Raw genomic sequence first — 21,175 nt, 5'->3', positions numbered from 1 at the left:
CACTTACACTCTCTTTGCAATTGTGATATCGTGGTCAAGATCAAAATTTGCAGTGAAACCCCATGATGATATACAGAAAAAAAGATATCCAAAATGTATTAGAAAATGAATTCTCTCTATTGTTAATGTGCAAATTCTTCACATTATGAGAAAAAAGTTTTAAGGTTTTCAAACTGACAGTTGTGGAGAACAAACAACCAAGGTGTTTCCTCATGTACAAGACTGCATTTCAAATTTTCCAGACTTCAGTTCATTGCTTATTTCATTTCTAGTTGTCATGGAGGACTGAGTTGGCCAATGGAATACTAAAATGTTCTAAATACGTATCAAAAACACAATAGTGACAACTGGAAATTAAAACAAGAGATTAGAACCTGGTATTTGTCTATTTGCTTGAAAGTGTTGTACCAATATCTCTATAAGTTCACTTATTAACAAACAGAAGAAGAGGCAAAAAAACCCACAGCATCTTGCAGATAATTCTAAGACCTACCAAAATCTCAGAATATTATCAGTTTGGGTTGGTGCCAGAGCACCATACATTTACAAGTTAAGGTAAGGATAGCCAACCTCTATTTGCAAAGATGAGAAACCATGAATGAAATCTCTAGAGAGTACTATTCTTTCCTAGGAAATTAAGTACTCAAACTCATCTTAACAGCTGACATGAGCAAACAAAATTATCTGGAATTTTAGGGGAAGCACTTAGGTCATGTACTTCTTATGTGATTAGCCTGGATTTTTTTAATATTTTCATGTTCTCTCTCAAGTATTCTTAAAGCCACTCTCCGACAATATGACGTGTGATTTTTCATCTCCTGTTATACAGAAGACAGCTGTGGAGCAGTAGTATAGTAGTAAATAATACAGGATGAGAATCTGTTTGGTATACAGAAAAAACCAAAGAGGCTTATTAGAGGTATTTATTTGCATTTTCCCTTCACTATGTTAAGAGCAATGACAGTTATACTAAAACCCCTCAATTAGAAACATCCAAAGATGTCTTTCAATGTAACAAAAGAAGTGCAAACTAGCAAAAATGAAAAATAAAGAAGACAGCCAAAAAATTCAAAATAGTGTATTGTTTTTCGTTAGTTGATTAGAAAGATACTTCTGTTTGAAACCAAACAATGCAAATGGTCTGAGAAAACAGCGTGCTTCTCATTCACTGGAGAAATTGTTACAGAAGTGTTCATCCTTATACAAATATTACCTTTAAAATGCTGTTAAAGTCCTGGTCTGCAGAGGTTATCTGCTGAACAAGTGAATGTAGTGTTAGCCCAGGAGAGATGATCCAAAGATGGCTATAACTGTTATATCAAACTTGCAGAAGAAAAAACATGACCTTCTCATAGACAGGCTTTTAAACAGCTAGTTCAGTTCTGCCAGTTCCTGCTTCAGTCCAGTCTCTGTGACTGCAATTAGGTTTCAGCAAATCCATCTCCCCATAAGTTTTGCTCCCTAAACACCATTATTGACATATTTAATTTTAATACCACACCTTCCATTGTCTCACAAAGACAAATGACACTGGGTGGACTGTACTGCTCTTCAGTCTGAGGTAAAGTTCTGATTTTAATGAACAGGTAGACTTCCTCTGATTTCTGTGGTATCTTGGTTTAATTCACAGACTCTACAAGTAAACATATCTCTAGGGTTTGCACCATAAATCCTGTTATCATATGCCCTGACCAAGTTCCATACATTAACTCTCAATAACTTAACTTGTACAGTTAAAAAACCCCAAAAAACATAATCAATGACAGTTATGTAGATAATCTTTAAGAAAACACTTAAAACAAGCTCTTGATAAAGACTACAAAGATAGAAAATAAAAAAAACAAAACCCAAAGCCAACAAAAAAACTCTTCCTATCCTCCAACAGAACTGCGTATATGAGGAGGTAAACAGTAAATAATTTCTTTCACACAAAACAGAATAGATTTCAAACTGCAATGTGTAGCATACTTGCCCATTAAAGGAGAAGAAATATATTTTTACTTTTGGCCACAAACATATATTCTGTACTTCTGTGTTAGAGCTGAGTACAAAAAATGTTGAACAATGCTGAAGTCTTCACTGGTTGCTTCTTTTTCAAAAAACACTTCTAGGATGACATAACTTACTAGCAAGTTCTGTGTATGCATTGTGTATCACTTAGGCTTACTGTGATGCAATGCCTGTGGAAGGGATTCAAACCTATAGCTGTGCAATAATACTCAGAATAAAAAAATTAAATACTCCTCTTTCTAGGAAGAGTAGAATAAACTAAATAATGCCTAAAATGATATTCAGATATCTTACACTGCATGTATCTTAATATCCAGCTTTACCTGGTCCTGAAAGCATTTCTCTGCCCAGTTCTCAATTTGATCTCAACTTTCCTTGTGTTTTTATATTAAATATCAGTGTGTGTACCTTGACACTGATGCACTGGGAAGAATGTGCTCTAGGGATGACCCTGTCTTTCTCCTGCCTAAGCTTCTCTATGATCTACTGTGCCTAAACTTATTCCACTTAACTCCCCAGAAAACTGCAAACACTTCTATAGTCAGTCTCAATCTAAAAAGCAAGGGAAAACACAGTGTTTAACTCCTAGGAAGCAATATAATGGGTATCATCCATATTCCTTGCAATCTAAGCTATAAAAGTTTATATTCACAGCCTGAACCATATTGAAAAGTTTCCAAGAGCTCTGCTTAGAAGTTTGAATAAAAAATTGTAAATATTATCTCTTAGGTATTTTTAAAGAATGTCAGTGTATTTTTCCTGGATCATTAGCAAGCACACTGGCCAGTTTATGCTGAAAGAGACTTCTGTTATCATTCTGAGTATTTTAAAGTACCACTGTGTAAAAAAAAATTAGATGGATTTCTCAAAGTATCCATAATATATATTTATATATCACATTAATTAAAACACATATCTCTGTATTTAACTTAAGGCCTGTATTTCAATCTGATGCCTTATAATTTTTCAAGGTTCCTGTACCATATGCACATATATTTTGAAAAACAAATATAAATAAAATATGACAGAATAAACACTGATTAGAACATTTTGTAACATCATTAACATACTCAATTTACATGGCACAAATCTGCTAACATCTGCAGTGATTTAGAACCCCTCAACATCTTTCACATCATGAAGAATAAAACAGCCTTTTAAAATTTTTTTTTGCTTCATTTGGTACAATAAATAAAACAGTGTATTTCATTTATTTTGCATTTAACGAGAAGCCAACGAGTGTTATTACAGCATATCAGCATAGAACATGAAAAGGGAGAAGATGGAAATATGATGCTGAGCCATTCAAGTAATCTGTTAGCCCAGGACCTAAAACAAGAGATTACTTCCATCAGACAGTCATTCATTGTTCTGGAAGGCTCCAAGATGAATAACCTAGACTACAGCATCACCTCCCTTGGCATTTTTCACCTTTCTTCATTTTGTTCGTCCAGTATGGATGAACAAAATGAAGAAAGGTGAAAAATGCCAAGGGACAAACAGTAGAATTGCCAATGTATGAACAGTGGAATTTTAAACAAGGAACAGTCTATCAAAACTGATGAAAGACCTACCTGTGTGTACACTAACATGCAGAAGGTTCTGAAACCATTGTTGTTGACTATTTGTGACAAATATTAAGTCCTTCTTTATTTAGATGGACGTTGTTGTTTGGCTAACTTTTAACTGGGAAAATGTTTTCTTGACTCTTACCAGGAAAATAAAATCTGCCAAAAATGAAAATATATTCTGAAGGGTGCCAATTCTTAATGTAAAATGAAATTATATTACAATTATATCCATAGTGTGCTTGCACAAAGATACAATGAGCATCATCTATTCAGACCTTACAAAAGAAAGCTCAGCTTAATATTCAACTGCTAGATTTGTGCATCAGTTGAACTGTTTTACTCAATATCCATTTGTATTAATAAATTAAATACTAGTCTTTATTCAGCTTTAAAAAAAACCTATAATCTTCCCCTAATGAGAGTGGAGTGTACAACTTCCCTAATAGTGACAGATCTGTGATCTGATACTATAGTCTGTCCATCTGAACATTTTTAAAACACACAGTTCAGATACATTTCAGATCTGCAAATGTTCATTCAACAAAATATTAAGTCCTTGGAAACAAACCTCCTCTGCAAAGTCTACAGACTAATAACTATTGACAGCCTCTTAATTTGCAGTTCTTTATTCCCACAGAGCCATGTGGCAGCAATCTATCATCCACAAGGTTTTTAATCTCTTTGCTCTTTTCCATTGTCCACATCCTTTGTCCCAGGCATTCTTCTGCTGCACAAAAATGAACTGCTTGTATTTCAGAAAACCTGAATGCAAAATGTTATGCATTTGCAAGCTTCCACATCCAACAAGGCCACTGTGCCAAAAGTGAGCACTTAGATTCAGGAGACTGAAACCAAATCACTGAGACTTTAAGCTCTTAACCTTAAACTAGTTCTGAAACGAAAAAAGGCCAGAGACACCTTGTACAAAACCACTTTTCCATGGGCCACTGCAGCTGTCAGCATTACAGGGGCAGCTAGTGGACAGGGTATTGAGCAGGTTGTTGATCAGATACTGATTTTTCTACTTGTTGTGCTGTTTGCCCATGTTTCCCTTCCATTCAAGTGAAACCATCTCAGAATGGTCTCTTCCAAGCCATCTCCATGTGTCTATTCCACACCCTATCAGGTGTGGAATCCCACACCTTCTCCCACACACTTCCCAGGTGAAAAAGTATTACCATACATTAAGATAACCTAGCTAATTTAAGATAACAAGATAACATTAAGATAACAAAGCTAATATCTAATCATAAGATCAGTCTGAAAAACAATTTATTACTGTTACAGATTTTTCAACTACTTATCCTTTGTAACTCAGGGTTTTTTCTTTTTTAAAATTATCTTTCAGATACATCACATACTTTTCCAAGGACAAAAAATGAAATGTACACCAAAAATAATTTTCATGTGTACATGTCATTCCTCACATAAATTAATGGAAGACTTAGTCCTTGGCTCATAAAATTCTTCCTTATTTGCCTTTTTTACCATGCATTACCAATGACATATAAGATACATCCCTGTCTGCTATTTTAACAAGCACTTTTACTAAAATAATTGTAATTAATGATGGGCCCTTTATAACAAATTATTTTGGAATTTCTACTTCAGAAAACATTATCAACAGTCAAATCTCCATCACTAACAACAGATCACTCTGCACCACCAGGCAAGAGATAGGTAACTTCAATAGAGCAAATAAAATAGCAAAATTAACTTTTTTTAAATAAAAGGAACTATAGTGGCTGGATGGCCCATATTGGTTACATATTTCTTGTGCTTTCTGCATTTTTCATGTTCACCCTAAGTTTTAGAGGAAATGGTTCCATAAGATTATAAAAGACAAATCATTCCTCCTAGAAAGATCAAATTGCTCCTGTGATCAAGTCAAGTAATTCAGCTTGCTCTGGCTCTATGGGAGGCAGAGGACTCAAAGAACAGCAGCCCCTTAAATCACTGGGTCATTGGGTCACTGTCCTCTCTGTATGAAGACCTAATTCAAATGACCCAAGTGACTAGCCACTCACTGTAAATGCAAACTCTCTGATTAACCCTTATCAGGTCTGTTATCTTCAGACGACTCAGAGCTGTTCATGCAATTTCTGACATTTAAGATGCAGTTCATCATTAAGCAGCAATGGGGATCTACAGCACGACCTTAACTGAAGCACCACTGTCTGTCTGGGACAATAACCATCTCACCTGAAACCTGACTGAGTTCACAGATGACACTGCAGGAACAGTAGAAACAAGGAAATCTAAGATTTTGCAGGAAACTTTCACAGAGATTTTTCCAGAAGTTTTAAGAGGGCATTGGCATGTGTAGTTGTAGTAATAACTCTTGTATAAATGCATTAATACTTTTTGCCCCTTTCCAAACCCTCAGTTCACTTCTGACTCTTGTCATCTACACTATGGAGTCCTCTCTAGAGGCCTAGTGCAGGAAAGTACATAACTTTATGGTGGCAATTGTAAGAGATATGGGAAGATTTCTGGTTTTAAGAGGCACAGCTGGACCAAAATATTCTACTGGAGCATGTACTATCAACACTACAAAACCAGAAATGCATCCTATTTTATGGGGTTAATAATCTTTAGTGCAGTTATCTTATTCTTTCATCTTTTTATTGTCTCGTAATGGAATACCATTTTTAAAGGATATTGTTCCAGATAGTATCAGAGATTTAAGAAATACAACCTATTAGTCTCTTTCTGCACTTATATTAGGCCCCTTAAGAATAACTCACTTGGAAATAACTTGTGAGAAATAGTATCTCTATCTTATGGGCTTTTACAGAACTCAGTTTTATTTTTATGGACGTTGTTCATTTACTGAAAAGGTTAAAGATCTTTTAAAGTGTTTCTTTATTCACAGCAACAGAACTTTACACATATTCTATGAACAAAAAACTTCTGCCATACCACCAGCAATTTAATTGCTTCTGCCATTATATACTAGCAGTGAAAACCCCAGATTTTTCTTACATTATACAATAAATTATAATATTATAATTTTATATTTCATCATACTGCTCCTTATAATTATAATTATAATATTATAATTATAATTATAAGGAGCAATATGATGAAATACACACATATCGTTCTGGTCAACAGAATATTACTGAATCCAGCTCAATAAGTTCTGATTTTCTAGGTTTAGCAAGACTCAGGAAAAAACCCCACCACCATCAGCAAATAAGATAAATGATTGGGGTTTCAGTCCTACTATCATGGAAAAAGAAAAAAAAAAATAGGAAGATTTCACCCTGCTGAGGAAAGGTCATACAAATCACTTCTGCTTCAATTGCTGCCTTCCCTGAAAGCACAGGCCACGCATGAGGGTCAAGTCTTCTAGGGCTGGATCACACTGTAGACCAGAGGCAGCTGTGAGAAGTGGAAGCTGTCTAATCCTGAGCCTTGAAGGTGCCCTCATGCACAGAAGTATATGGTCAGAGACAAAGGTCTATACTAGCCTGGAGAAAAGGGGGCTGAGGAAAGACCTTATCACTCCCTGCAACTGTCTGAAAGGAGATTGTATCCAAGTGGTGGTTGGTCTCTTTTGACAAGTCATAGAATAAGAGAAAATGGCCTCATATTCCACTGAAGGGGCAGGATGGTAGGGGAATGTGTGTGTGTGTTAGATTGAATGTTAGGTAAAACATCTTCACCAAAAGTATTGTCAAGCATTGGAAGAGACCACCCAGGGAAGAGTGGAGTCACCAGCCCCAGAGACATTAAAAATATGTGTAAATGTGGCACTTAGAGACATGATTTAGTGGTGAACTTGGAAGTGCTATGATAATGGACTCAATGATCTCAAAGGTCTGTTCCAGTGAAAATGTGTCCACGATTCTATGATTTTATCATTCCTGTCATAACAATTGTCAACCCCTGCATTTGTAAGTAGGAACAAAACTGTCACTGAAAAGGAAGGGAGAAAGTTTATTAGGGAACATTCTTCTCTCTGAATATGAATTAATGGTCTATTGTTGAACTAATGGACAGAGAATTCAATGCAATTTTTTAATACAGCATGCAGACAATTTAAAACATGTACCAAGAAGTCATACTTGATGCTATAGTCAATATAATACAGTATGTCTTCAGTCTTGTTGATACTAGCAAAATTTTCACAACATGTACATGATTTGTGAGTAGAGCTATGCCTGAATCAAGGCCTCATTAAAAACAGAATAAAATAAGTTAAAAAAAAGTTAAAAGAAACCCCAAAAATAGAAGGAATTGCTGAATTATTTATAGAACTCTTGTGAGCTCTGTCATATCTTTCCAATGTATCATTTTGCCAGCAAAGTTGTAACAACCTCAGACTTTAGAAACATGTGATGTGTACAAAATCAATCAATAAAAATCTGTCTGAAAACATCAGGAATAACACACTAACTTTATTACTTAGTATTCCTAACTTGGTTTTTGATCATGAGGTTTACTAGTCTCTTAAACTATCAGCTTTCAGTCTCTGGGCAATAGAATTAGACTGCTAAAGGGTTGAAATGGACCTTAAGGATCATCTAATCCCAACTGCCCCTGCCATGTGGACCCCTCCCACTAGACCATGCTGATCAAGGCCTAACCAGTGTTCATTCTGGCCTTGAACACTGCCAGGGTTGGGGCATCCACAATCTCTTGGGCAATCTGTTCCAGTGACTAACAACCTTCACAGTAAAGAATTTCTTCCTAATATCTAACCTAAAACTCCCCTCTTTCAATTTTTACCCACTTACTCTCTGTCCTGTCACTACAGTTCCTGATGTAGTGACCTGTAGGCAGGCCTCTTTCTAATACTGGACAGATCCTATGAGGTGTCCACACAACCTTCTCCAGCCTGAACAGTTTCAGCTTTCTCAGTCTTTGTAGGAGAGGTGCCCCCATCCTCTTATCAGTTTTGTGCCTCTCTTCTGGACTTGCTACAACAGTTCTTATGTTGGGGACACTAGAGCTGCATGCAGCAATTCAGGTCTCACAAGAGTAGAGCACAGGGGGCAATCACCTCCTTTAACCTGCTGGCCATGCTCCTTTTGATGCAGACCAGACTGGCTTTCTGCGCTGTGCGTGCACATTGCTGGCTCATGTCGAGTTTTCCATCAACCAACACCCCCAATTCTTTCTCTGCAGGCCTGCTTTCAACCACTCCTTCACCCAGACTGTGTTTGTGCCTAGGATTGCCTCAACTCAGATGTAGGACCTTACACTTGGGTTTGTTGACCTTCATGATGTTTACACAGGCTCACTTCTCAAGCCTGTCCAGGTCCCTCTGGATGGCATTATCCCCTCCCTCCAGTGTTGACTGCCCCACAGAGCTTGGTGTCAGCAGCAAATTTGCTGAGGGTGCACTTGATCCTACCATCCACAACCAAAACAAAGGTGTTGAACAGCATTGGCTGCAGTTGTGACACCTGAGGGGCACCACTCAACCCGTGGACAATGAGCCCCTGGCCACAACTCTCTGCATGCAGCCCTCCAGCCAGTTCTTTATCCACTGCATGGTCCATCCATCAAATCCACGTCTGTCCAGTTTGGAGACAAGGATGTCACATGGCACAGTGTCAAAGCCTTTGCATAAGTCCAGGTAGATGATGTCAGTTGTTCTGCCCCTATCCCACAGTGCAGTAGTCCTGTCATGGAAGATCACCAGGTTTGGCAGGCATGATTTCCCCTTTGTAAAGCCATGTTGGCTCTTACCAGTCATCTCTTTGCCTTCATGAGCCTCAGCCCTCAGCAGTTTCCAGGAGAATCTGCTCCATGATCTTGCCTGGCACAGAGGTGAGACTGACTGCTATGTAGTTCCCCAGGTCTTCTGCTTTTCCCATTTTAAAAATGGGGCTTATACTTCCCTTTTTTTGTCATCATGGACTTCACCTGACTGCCACAATTTTTTCACTGATGATGGATGGTGGCTTAACAGCATTGTCTGCCAGCTCCCTCAGGACACACGGACAAATCTCATCAGGTTCCATGGACTTGTGCACATTCAGGTTCCTTAGATGTTATTGAACCCGACGCTCTCCTACAGAGGGCCTTCATTCTCCCAGTCCCTGCATTTGCCTTTTTCAAGTTGGGTGGCATGACTGGAGCACTTGCTGTTGAAGACTGAGACATAGAAGTCATTGAGAAACACGGCACTCTCTTTTTCCAGGGTAGTAAGGTCTCTCTTTTCCTTCTGGAGAGGGCCCACATTTATCCCTAGTCTTTCTCTTGCTTGCAACATATCTATAGAGGCCCCTCTGTTATCCTTAAATTCCCTGGCATGCAAATAAGTGTGGCTCTGTTGTTTTTGGTTTTGTTTTGGTTTGGTTAGGTTTTTTTTTGTTTGATATTTTTTGGTTGGTTCATTTTTTGGGGTATTTTGGTTGGTTGGTTTCTGTTTGTTTTTTGGTTTGTTTGTTTGTTTTTCTTATTTTTTGTTTAGATGTTTTTTGCTGTTTTCTTCAGATTTTGGTTTAGATGAATAATACTGTAATGAAGATTTCCTTGAAAAGCCATATAAACCCTGCTGTGCAGATATTTCACTCTTTACAACCTAGCTACAATACTCTTCTAAGCTATGGTGCCAAATTTTTATGCAATGTTCAGTTTCATGGCACAAGTCTGCATGTATACAGACATTTATATGGCAGATGTTTTGTGCATGATATTTTTTGTCTTCCTTTAAAAAATTGTTATGTCTATGCAAATTCCCTGTACTTCAATAATTTGGTGAAGAGCTGACAAATATGCTCAGTACTGTATCTTTCAACAGGAATAGTACTCAAATACAGACTGCTTTGTCAACAACATCTGCAACACTTTAGGAGATGCTTCAAAATTTGTTTCATTTTAAGATTCATTAATTTGAAGCATTTAAAATAAAAATGTATTATAAAATCATGCATTTCTGGCTTTCATTAAAATGTTTATATTGCAGAGAATGTGATTTTTTCAGTACCCTTTTTTTCCTTCAAGTTCACATTTAGTGCAATACAACAGTTCACCATTAAAAAGACAACTATTCTTTTGTTAGTGTTAGAATAAAAAATAAATAAAAGCTTGGCACATAACACTGTAAGAGGATGTTTTGACCCAGTTCAATTTTGATGTTCCTAAATGAAAAATAAAATATTACTTCTAGGGGATAGAATGGGAGTGGATTCCTACATTACTAAGTATATACATTGCTCTCATAAGAGCCTGATGACAACACAATGAGAACACTGTGACTATTTCAGCAATTCAGGTGGAGACATTTTCACACTTCCTTGAGCAGAACAGCTGCAGAGTATGCTAGCAAAGAATTCTTGATTTGATTTTAAACATCTGCCAGTGGTCTTATATTTTTTATCATTTATTATAAGAAGGACTAAGAGATTTCTGATGAAACACAGACATTTGAGAAAGCATTCACACTGTAATTAGAGGACCTTCTATCTAACATTATTATATAAACACACATTTATTCTTCAAGTCATACAATTGATTTCAGCAGAGTTAGTTACATCAAGAATAAGACGAAAGAGAAAACAGCAGTTCACAAAGGAAAAACAAAGATGAAAGGTAAGATATTTAACATAACAAAGCCTACTGAAAATCAGATGATTAAGTTCAAGTATGCACTTAATGAAATGAAGGCGAAAACAGCGCTGCTCTCAGTGTCAAATTGTCTTCTGGAATGAGAGTAATGGGATGATTTGATTTAAATATAAAGACATAAAATGTGACTATAAAAATAAAGCTAGGCATCAAACCTAAATCTTTGGAAGCTTCCTCCCTCAATGCATTTTGCATTGCTCCCCCAGCCTCCACTGAACATGTTTCCTGCAGCACTATATGGGTAAATCTGATCCTCCGGATTGCCTGCAATAGCCAAGATATCCACAGCCTCTGTTCAGACTCCTTAACGGCTCCAAGTTCTTATTTTTCTCCAAATAGCAACTTATTATGAAAAAAATTTCAGAAGTCAGTAGAAAATTCTGCAATGATCACCATGATCACTTAGCAAGTAACATGAAAGGAAAAGTTAAGGCACCTAAAAGGTTACATGATAAGCATCTAAACCTCCCAAATTCAATCTTTTAATTTGCATGTCTTTTAGAATTTACATTTATTAGATCTCTCTGAAGCTAGTATTAAATACAAAATGTTCATTCACATTCTAAACTGAGGCCCCTCTACTATTTTCCAGATTTAGGCAGACAAGAATATGAAGTCTGGGTAAACCACCAGGACCAATCAGGGAAGACCTGGCAGTACCTCAAGCAAGGACAATGACAATAGGACAATCCATCATTTGCATATCAGTCTAGTAGGTAGGCCAATCATCTGGGCTGCATCTAGACCTATTTATGACAAGGGTGATTGAATCTCCTATTCCTGCATTCCAGGAAAATGCCATGATCACCAGGCAAATATCTCAAATCAGAACATTTTATCAGTCCCTTTTCAAAAACTAAAGCACTGTGCAGCAAATCTGAAGTCACCTGGAGATCTGAGGAGATATTGTTCAAACTCAATAGTTGACATTCATCAGGGGAAAGAACAGAAGATACAGACCTCTCTCCATGAAATATAGATACATTTTTACATTGACATGGGATAAAAAACAGTTTGAAGAGATTTAATTTTCTTCTGGAGATCCCTAATCTGACTGCAAAGCCACTGGGGACAGAAATTTCTGTGTCCTGGTGGATGTCTGGATAGATACCCACTGTTCTGACTGGATAGTAAAGTTGGCCACATTTGCTCAAGTCCTTGTGAAAAATACAGTAATTGGCTTGTACCTGATCTTTCACATGCTACCTCTACAATTATAAGAACTAAGTATCGGTCTTCCCATAGCCCTGACAACTTTCTTTTTCTGTTTACATATTTGACATTGCCACACCACAAAATGTCTCTTTCTTTCGTGGCTAGAACAATTCTAAGAATTGTTCTGTAAGGAAAAATTCTCAGGACTTCATGGAGAAAAAGGAAAAGTGGTAGGAACAAAAAAGAAAAGAATAAAAGAGGAAAGAAAGTAAAACAAAACAAAACAAAAAAGTAAATGCATTAGAAAACAGAGATGCTACCTTTAAAAGCCCTAGTTCAGAAAAGTACAACATCCTCCGCAGATTAGGATATGGACTTTAGGACATGGTACACTGGTGTATTTCACACAAGCGACGAATTTAATGCACTTTGTCTTTACTTCAGAGGCAACTTTGGAACTCTTTGGTAAGTGCAAATGGGGAAGAATAGCAGTGTTGGCTGAAAAAAACTAACAAGGTATCCATCAGCAATTGTTGATGGCCCAAAGGCATTGGAACTATTTAATAAAGACAGACATACTCCATAGATTTTGGCCTAGAATAATTAAATCTGCAGTATTGCAATCAGAAACTGATGTGGCTGAAAACTAACCTGGCAAAAAGCGATGCCCACTTTGGCATCCCAGACACTTCTACAAGCACTTAGTGCCTGACCAAAGCAGAGGTCAGACATATACAGACAGAGCAGAGTGAGGTGGGAGAATAGGAATGGGTCAGTCTGGCTTTAGATTGGTTTAGAGTACCATAAAGCTGCACTGTCAGTCAAAAGAAAAGGTCTTATGGTGTATGTGCTGATTGATTTTACTGTCCCACCCTTGCCTGGCTTTATTCGGATCAAGTATCAGCCAGTTTTATTCATTTCCAACCTCTTGTTTCATCCATGTAATGAGATTGCTAAGATCTAATGAAGAACAGGAATAGCCCGAGCTTTGGGCTATCACTTTCCTATGACAATGTAAACTGAATTGTCATTCTGCATACCCCTGCATGCTCATATGCAAGTGGCCAGGAGGAGTAGCTGAAAACAAAACCTCATAGGCAGGAGCTAACTAGAACAAAAAACTGGCAACTTTGTCCTTAAGGTCTGCCCCCAAGGTAAAGAAATTTATGTGCAGACATAACATTACTGAGTATTTCTATTCCAAATGGTTAATGAAAATATAGCAAGGGAATACTAAAACCAGAAATGTCTGGTATGTGTCTACCTTTCACAGATTTTCAATAACACTTAACAGCTTAATACCTTTTATGCTTTTGAAACCATTCTTAATAAAATACTGTTAGACTTTTCACAAGTCTGTCACTTCCTGGGCCACCTCGACCTAGATCAATACACTCCTGTTAAGTGTTATTATGCACTGTTCACAGGTCCTTCATCAGTATCTTGTTGAAATGACAGTTTTCAATATGACAGGCCTTTCTGAATTAATTTTCAAGTATGGTTTTAAGAAATAATGTGTCAAATGTTATTATAAAAATCCCTGAGCTAAAATACCCTTTTCATTTTCTTTATTCACTGCTTGTTTTTTTCAGTCCAAGAATTCTAGCTTGCTTTGCATGATTTAACAGAAATCTTTGTGGCTATTCTTAAAAATGGAAATGTTCCAAAATGGATATGCGTGTGCAACAACTTCAGCTTCTAACACTTGTGTCATGAACATTTTCATTGTTTAAAAAGGTATCCATCAGCAATTGTTCAAAAAGGGTGTGTAAGAATTTTAGCATTTTAAATTCTTGGTGTTGATATCACATACCAGTTTCCAGCCTTCATAAATTTACATTACATGCCAACAAAAAAATGTTTTAAATTAAATACCAAGTTCTGCTTTAGTCTTTCCAGCTTTCTTCCCTGTTTGCATTATCAAATATATTTTTCTTCCACATGTACTATGTATCCTGTAGTCCCCTTTAGCTCAAATATATGGCACTCAGCATCTATTGAATCCCTTCTTACAGTGCATTGTGCTACGTAGTACAAGAAATTGCACAAGTAATCTCCAGGTTTGTTTCCTCAGATAGTCTCTCTTTGCAGTTGCCTATTAAATGAAAATTGATTTTTTCCATATTCATGCAAGAAATCAGTAGCTTCAGACAATATCAATCTATCATGAAGCATACATGGTAGGAGCAGACAGCACTGTCTCAAATTATCTGATCTAGCAGATGAGGAATGAGATTTAGTTGCTTAACACAGACCATAAGTGAACCAGCACCTTCTGCCTGACTTCCAGCTGACACCCCACAGGGGCAGTGGTCTATAGGATCTATCTTACAGATGCTCACTCTGTGCAAGATGCCATCAATACCCTTAAGTATCTGAATGTACTTAAATGATAAGTTGAGAAAAACTGAATCACAATTAGAATGTCTGTTTTGCTTAGAACTGTCAAAACACAAAAAGCCCCAATATTACCATTACTGATAATGATTTGGTCTGTCTGATGCTTTTAGTCCATCTCAGTACTAATTCTTAACATGCTTATTTCTTAGACCGATTACCATGCTATTTCAGTATTTGGAAAGGTTTATTTAGATGCAAATGATGACCAGGGTGTTAAACAATAACAAAAAAAAAAAAAAAAATAGTATCAGGATCTTTACATACACTCTTTGATGGGCCTGCAAATTTTCCAGGTAGATGCCTGAACCATCCAATATAGGTATGAAATTTTTATGCCCTGAGCCTTGCATTTTTAAATTTAGGCTAATTTATATTTGGTTTTGGGAAGGTGAAAGACAATCCTAGCCCCACATAAAAACATAATTCTCACTGGTGTCTTGAAAATGATCCAATTTAAAAAGAATTTAAAATGAAAGTATTTTCTGTTTATTGGGACCAATTTAACAATTTAGACATTCCTTAAAATGCAGGTTTTAAAGCCTTTGAAAGCCTGAATATTCTTAGATATTCACAATTTATTGTGTGCATTCATACTATCATATAGTAGTCAATGAACTTGCCAAGTTACAGATGTGGTTTTATTTACATTTCAGACTTCTGATTTCAAAGTATAGGAAAAAAAAACCCAAAGGCTTTGCTTGGTGTTTGCTTAAACCCATGAAATAGATTATTGAAAATTATTATTATTGCCTTGGGTAGAAAGAGCTTTTGTTTACTTGCTGAAACTGATAGTTCAGACCTCAAACGGATCAAAATGTAGCTCATTTTACAGTGCAGTAACTGCTTTCAAATATAGATTAATCTATATATCAAAGAAAAGCCAAAGTTCGTAAGCATTAATCAGAAACTAGATTTACCTCACTAAATCTAAAACTGGCCTGTCTCTAAGTTAGCATAGTAAAATTGGACTGAATGCTAGAAAACCCAATATGAATATGAGTTAAGTAATAGGAAACATGAAAGAAAATATCTGTCTAAAATTCTTATCTCTCTAAAAATTGTTTATTTATTTTCACAGTAATTGCAATATCTTTGAAATAGCCCATGCAGAAGTGAGCATTCATATTTTCTGTAACTTTAAAAAGACAAAAGAAATTAGTTCACTTTATTTCCTTACAATCTGAAAATACATATTCTAAAAGTGAAGAACAAAACTTGAGTTTACCTAATTTCTTCCAATTATTTGTTTGAGATGTTAACAAATTATAATTTCACTTTGCATGCCATTTTACTACAAGTCATTTTTGGTGCCAGTTTTGGTCTCTTTTCAAGCAGTATGGATCAGTGAATATCAATAGAACCAGTATTCAGCATTCATGACAGAGGAAGGCGGTTAATCTCTTTAAGGTAGTTCTTTAAGTATCTGACAGCTCCTTTCAACCTAAAGTCTACAAAAATCACAAAATCTTTGCTAACATTTTGGCTTAGGACTTGAAGATTACTTATTTGACATGAAGAAGTGTATTTTGATAAGGATAACAGAAAATAGAATGTGGAGGTTTCAACACATTGGTATGACAAAGAAGTGCACAGCTTTGAAAAGACTGTACTAGCGGAAACATTACTAACATGCAAGAAAACCTGTGTATTTTGAAGGAATAGTACAGCCCCTTCATGAAATGCTTCAGCTTCATGAGGATTTTATTTCTATTTAGATTTCTCTGGGCATGTAGTCCTTAAGACATGGGGCCACAAAGGCATCCTACCACTCTGCTTGTGAATTGTCTAAAGGGACTATTCTTCTCCAACACAAGAATTAGAAACATGATATTTAACTTTTCTGAGAATTACGACATCCAATTCCCAAACTACCTTTCTTGGAAATTAACAGAAAAGAATCTATTTCCAATACTGTCGATTAGGATTACACATTTGCAGATTAGGATACCTTTTGTAAACAATGAGAATAATGTAAACTCCTCAAAGCATTAAAATATCTTGTAAGCCATGGAAATAAATAGGTTGAATGTAGGCCTTGTAGCACACATCTATAGAGTGGCCATTGAAGCATGTTATAACATGTAAAGAACTGGTATTTTTCTCTCATAATTTATGTTAGTACTACTAAGAACATCAAATTAATACAAAACTATTAAAAGGCTCAGTTAAACCACTGCACAATGACTAGGACTGATTCTATAGATATGCTGTTACGTTAGAACAAGATGCTAATTAAAAGTAACCTAGTTCTGCCAGTTCATATGTACAGCAACAGATACAGATATCATAACTTTTTTGATCTCAACAAGAACTGCTAAAGTTATTCTGCAGAAAGTGTTCATGTTCTACCCTTTCTCAGTTTGGTGTGTATATATGAAAAGTAGAACACATCAATGTTTTAACATATGAAAGTTATTTCAGGCTAACTTCCAGTTATGTGGTGTGGTCTCAGAAAATCTTAATCAAATATCAATTTCAGAAGCACACTACTGAGATGTGAGTTAGTTTTAAAGGACCTTGTGATGCATAATGCTTGGTGAAGCAATGGACTCAGAGCTCAGAAAACTGGCTGTCACAGGGACTTAAGAATGCAAATGATTCTTTGTGGAAATAAAAATAGAGGTTTTCATAAACCAGATTTCTAGACAATGAACTAGAAATGAAGAGTGAGTATATCTGAGCATGATCCAAAAGAGTTAATGATCTATTTCACCACAAAACTGTATTTGTGAGAGCCCTTTCAGCTGCTGTTAAGATCTCTCACAAGACAGTGGCAGGTGTGCCATCATGAAGAGGGACACACAGAAAAATAAAAGACAGAGAAGACATAGGGACTCAAATTGTGTAAGCTTATGGGCTTTGAAGCAAAGATAGTGCCATAGGTTAAATACAGACAAAGATCCCAATTCTCCAACAGTTGACTATAAACAATGAAAAATTCAGGATCCTAATTTCTGTCTTGTTTCTAAACGCTAATACTTGGATTGGAGTGAGGGGATAAACCAGGCTGTGGAAAAGTGTCTTCTGTAATCTTGGTCCATATGTAGTGTTCCTGTTACAATTTGGAGAGTGAAGGAGCTTAGCAGATGAATTGCTGACAGATCTATAGAGTGGACGCTGAAGCACACGGCTATGATGTATAAAGAATTGGTATTATTGTATCTGTTTCATAAGTTGACCACTTCTGACAAAAGGAAAGGGTGAAAATTAATTTGGCATGGCATGCATGCAACATTTCATTGCTTTAATCTGGTGCTGCCTGAAAGCTTGTTTTGGTAGGTATTGTATCCTGGAATGACACAGAACTAGAAATGCTTGGATATCAAAATACTTCCAAAACCAGCTTAACCAAATGCAATCAGCTGAGCTGTGGACATGTGAAATGCACATTTAGAAAGACTCAGAGCTGGAATGTAGGTGAGGCTAAATACAGGAACACCAGTGTTATGTGAATACCTAACAACAGCAGGAATATTACCAATAAGGACATTTATACGTAACAATATTTTTATTTCTAAGTTAATCTGAACTGATAAGCCTCTTAAAATGTAAAGTTAGGACTCCCAAATTCACTGACCTATGGAGCTAAGAATTGTTAATCTTACTTCTTCTTCTGGGGAAACTGAGGCAGAGAGGTTCAGTGACTTACCCAAGGCCACAGAGGTAGTCACTGTCAGAGCCAGGATTAGAGCTCAGGAGTTTCTGGCTCCCAGTTCCCAAGCTCAGACCACTAGATCATGGCCTCAGGATATATCCAGCTGATCTTCAGTCTAAAAAAAAGTAAATTCTCAAGTATGTTACAAATATGTAACATATATATATATATATGTATATTTATAGGTGTATACATATATATATATATATATATTTCTTTTTACCTGAATGTAATGATATGAGTGAAAACACATTGCTCATAAGTCAGTGCTGAAAATCATACCAGTATATTTTATCTGAGTTACCTTAATCATACATATATGTATGATAAAGCTCTGCTGAAAAAAATTATGATTTAAATTGCAGCCAATACAAATACGTATTGTATTTTTCAGGGTAAGGAACAAATTGCCTTTCCAACCCAGCCAGCATGTCATTTATATTAATGGTGAGGCATTTGTATTAATGATAAGTTGCTCTGTGTATAAGTAAACTCTATTAAGAAAGTCAGGTCCCTTGGTGGAGCTAGATCCTTAGTAAATTTTACTAGCTAAGCACTGAGCTCCATGTCAGAGTAATTACACCTTTTATCCACTGTGAGCTCTCTCTTAGCTTCTCCATATTCCTTAATTTCCCACTTCAGCTAATTTAGCAGTAAAATCACAAAGGTTTAAAAGGTTAGCTACCGAGGAACTGGCGCATGAATGTTCTGTTAAGCTCCGTGCATTGAAATCGCATTATGTAGAAGAAGGAATTAATTAAGTAACAATTAGGTAGTGATGGATCATTGGCAACATATCTACACTTGGGTGCTAAAAATTAATTTCCCCTGTAAAAACAATACATTCTGCATCTTCTCAGCTATACACAAGCAAGTTTTACACTTGAAATATAAAATGGAAAGGCCCTTCAGCAACCTATTTAAAAAAAAAAGAGGCATATCTTCTGACACTATTAAAACTATAAAATATTTTTAAAAATCATATAGCTTACTTTTCATAATTAATTGAAAAGTAATGAGGATAGCAAAGGGGGAAGAAATTTTTAAAGGCAGGAGATTTTTAAGTGACTGTAAGGACACTAGTTATATGAAAGCACTTAGTATGTTAAAATTGCTAACAATTGTGTAGTATTCTCTTGCTATCTTCTTTTGCAAGTTGCCATATTGTTTCCTTGTATTGACAGTCAGCCTCTTAATACACAGATTGGCAGTTAGCCCAGTTGGTCCTCAATTCTAAAAGCCTCTTAGCAGATGAAAAATCTTTGGTTCATTCACACCTTGTAGAAAGAACAACAGGGCAGAAGTGACATCCAGATCCATTTAGAGTATACTTTGAGTCTGATTTTCCTTCGCCTTGCACCTTGTGTAGTCATTTATAGCTTTGCAAAGTGAGCACAAAATGGATATAAAACACTGCTACTCATGTGAGGAGAGAATTCTGATTTGGTTGCATTATTTCCAGAGGTGATCACAAAAAGTGCCAGCCAGTTGAAAAATCTGGCTCTGTATAGAAAGTGTAAACAATTTTGACACAAAATATAAAGTAAAAAGCAGCAGCCCTTTCCAAATATTTTACATAAATTGCACTTTTGTTTTGCAGCACTAGATATGTTCACTTGCTATTTGCTTGGAATTCTCATACAAAGAATACTAAATGCCTAACTCATCTACAGAAAACAAATCCTATCTTTCCTTGCTTTTAAGAACCATATTTAACTATGAGCCCTAAAGTATATTCTCACTTAAAAGGGAGCTCATGCCATCTATAAGATGACATCTATAAGATCTCTACAAGTCCTATCTTCCCACATGCTGCTTCTAAACCCACTACTTAAAAGGTTTCATTTCTACAAAACCTCCTGGAATCAATGTGAAAAGCTGGTATTATCACAACAGCTGGTGTCAGTCCATCAGAGTTCAACACTGTTCTGACTTTAGTATGGGTGACAAATTATTGTCAGCATTGATCAGTGATATCTCTGCTATACAACCTACTATCAGTATGATAACTCAAGACCTACTACCAAAAAATTCTTTAAGATGCAAGCTATATCAGCAGGAAAGGGCTGCTGATGTTAGATTTATGAATGTGTTTTAACAAAACTGACAGTTAAAAAAATGAAGGACCTAATCTAGCTGTTGCTGGAAATGTGGTCACATATTATTTCTACTTCAGAACAGGATACAGTAAGTAATTCAGTATGACTGGACATTTTTTCCCCATATCATCTTGTGGTCATTTTTCTGGCCCTTCCCAGCCAGACTTTCTTCTTAGTACACTTAAATACCATGATGCCACGATAGTGCATGGCAACTCATGTGTTGATTAGGAGTAGAAACAGCAGTTACTGCATTAGCAGCTGTTGATATTTCTAACAGTAAATCTAGCTGTTGAGAATATTTCTAACAGTAAATAATGCCTCTTAGTGTTTCTGTGGGAATTTTTTTCTTTCTTTTAATCACAGTCATGAATTTCATGGAGTCATCTTATGACACAGTTTCCAAATCTACTACCATGGTCCAAAGCTTACTCTTCAACCAAGTAGTTAAAGAACATTTTTTAAAAATTCTTAATATTTTACTAATAATGTATTATAGGCTAGAATCTATTGCAGGGTTTTGCATTTGTATTTCTTCTTGTCTTTTTTTCCCCTCTCCCCCTTCTGCATTCAGAGCTTCTGTAAGCATTCTGAGTTGCTAGTCTGGCTTGACTGGAAAGTACTGTGTGTTTGTTGTGTGTCTGCATGTGTGATACCAACTGTTGAAGACTGCTTGATGTTAGATGAGGGCTTATGCT

At 36.3% G+C, this 21,175-nt stretch overlaps 1 protein-coding gene across 9 annotated transcripts in view; it reads right to left on the bottom strand.

Annotated features, from left to right (window-relative positions):
* The window catches only part of TAFA5 (TAFA chemokine like family member 5), a 467,230-nt gene that overhangs the window by 119,321 nt on the left and 326,734 nt on the right, over positions 1-21,175 (bottom strand). For 2 of the 9 annotated variants that reach the window (XR_008508408.1, XR_008508409.1), the window contains exon 5: positions 18,373-18,493. The exons of the other annotated variants lie outside the window; for them this stretch is intronic. The gene's annotated coding sequence lies outside the window, so the exon portion shown is untranslated. The remainder of the gene's footprint in view (positions 1-18,372; positions 18,494-21,175) is intronic. 9 annotated transcript variants of the gene reach the window in all.

The sequence above is a fragment of the Molothrus ater genome, chromosome 5, assembly GCF_012460135.2.
Source record: "Molothrus ater isolate BHLD 08-10-18 breed brown headed cowbird chromosome 5, BPBGC_Mater_1.1, whole genome shotgun sequence".
Taxonomy (NCBI): Eukaryota; Metazoa; Chordata; class Aves; order Passeriformes; family Icteridae; genus Molothrus; species Molothrus ater.
The sequence above is the reverse complement of the archived record's forward strand: the minus strand, read 5'-3'. Positions and strand labels throughout refer to the sequence as shown.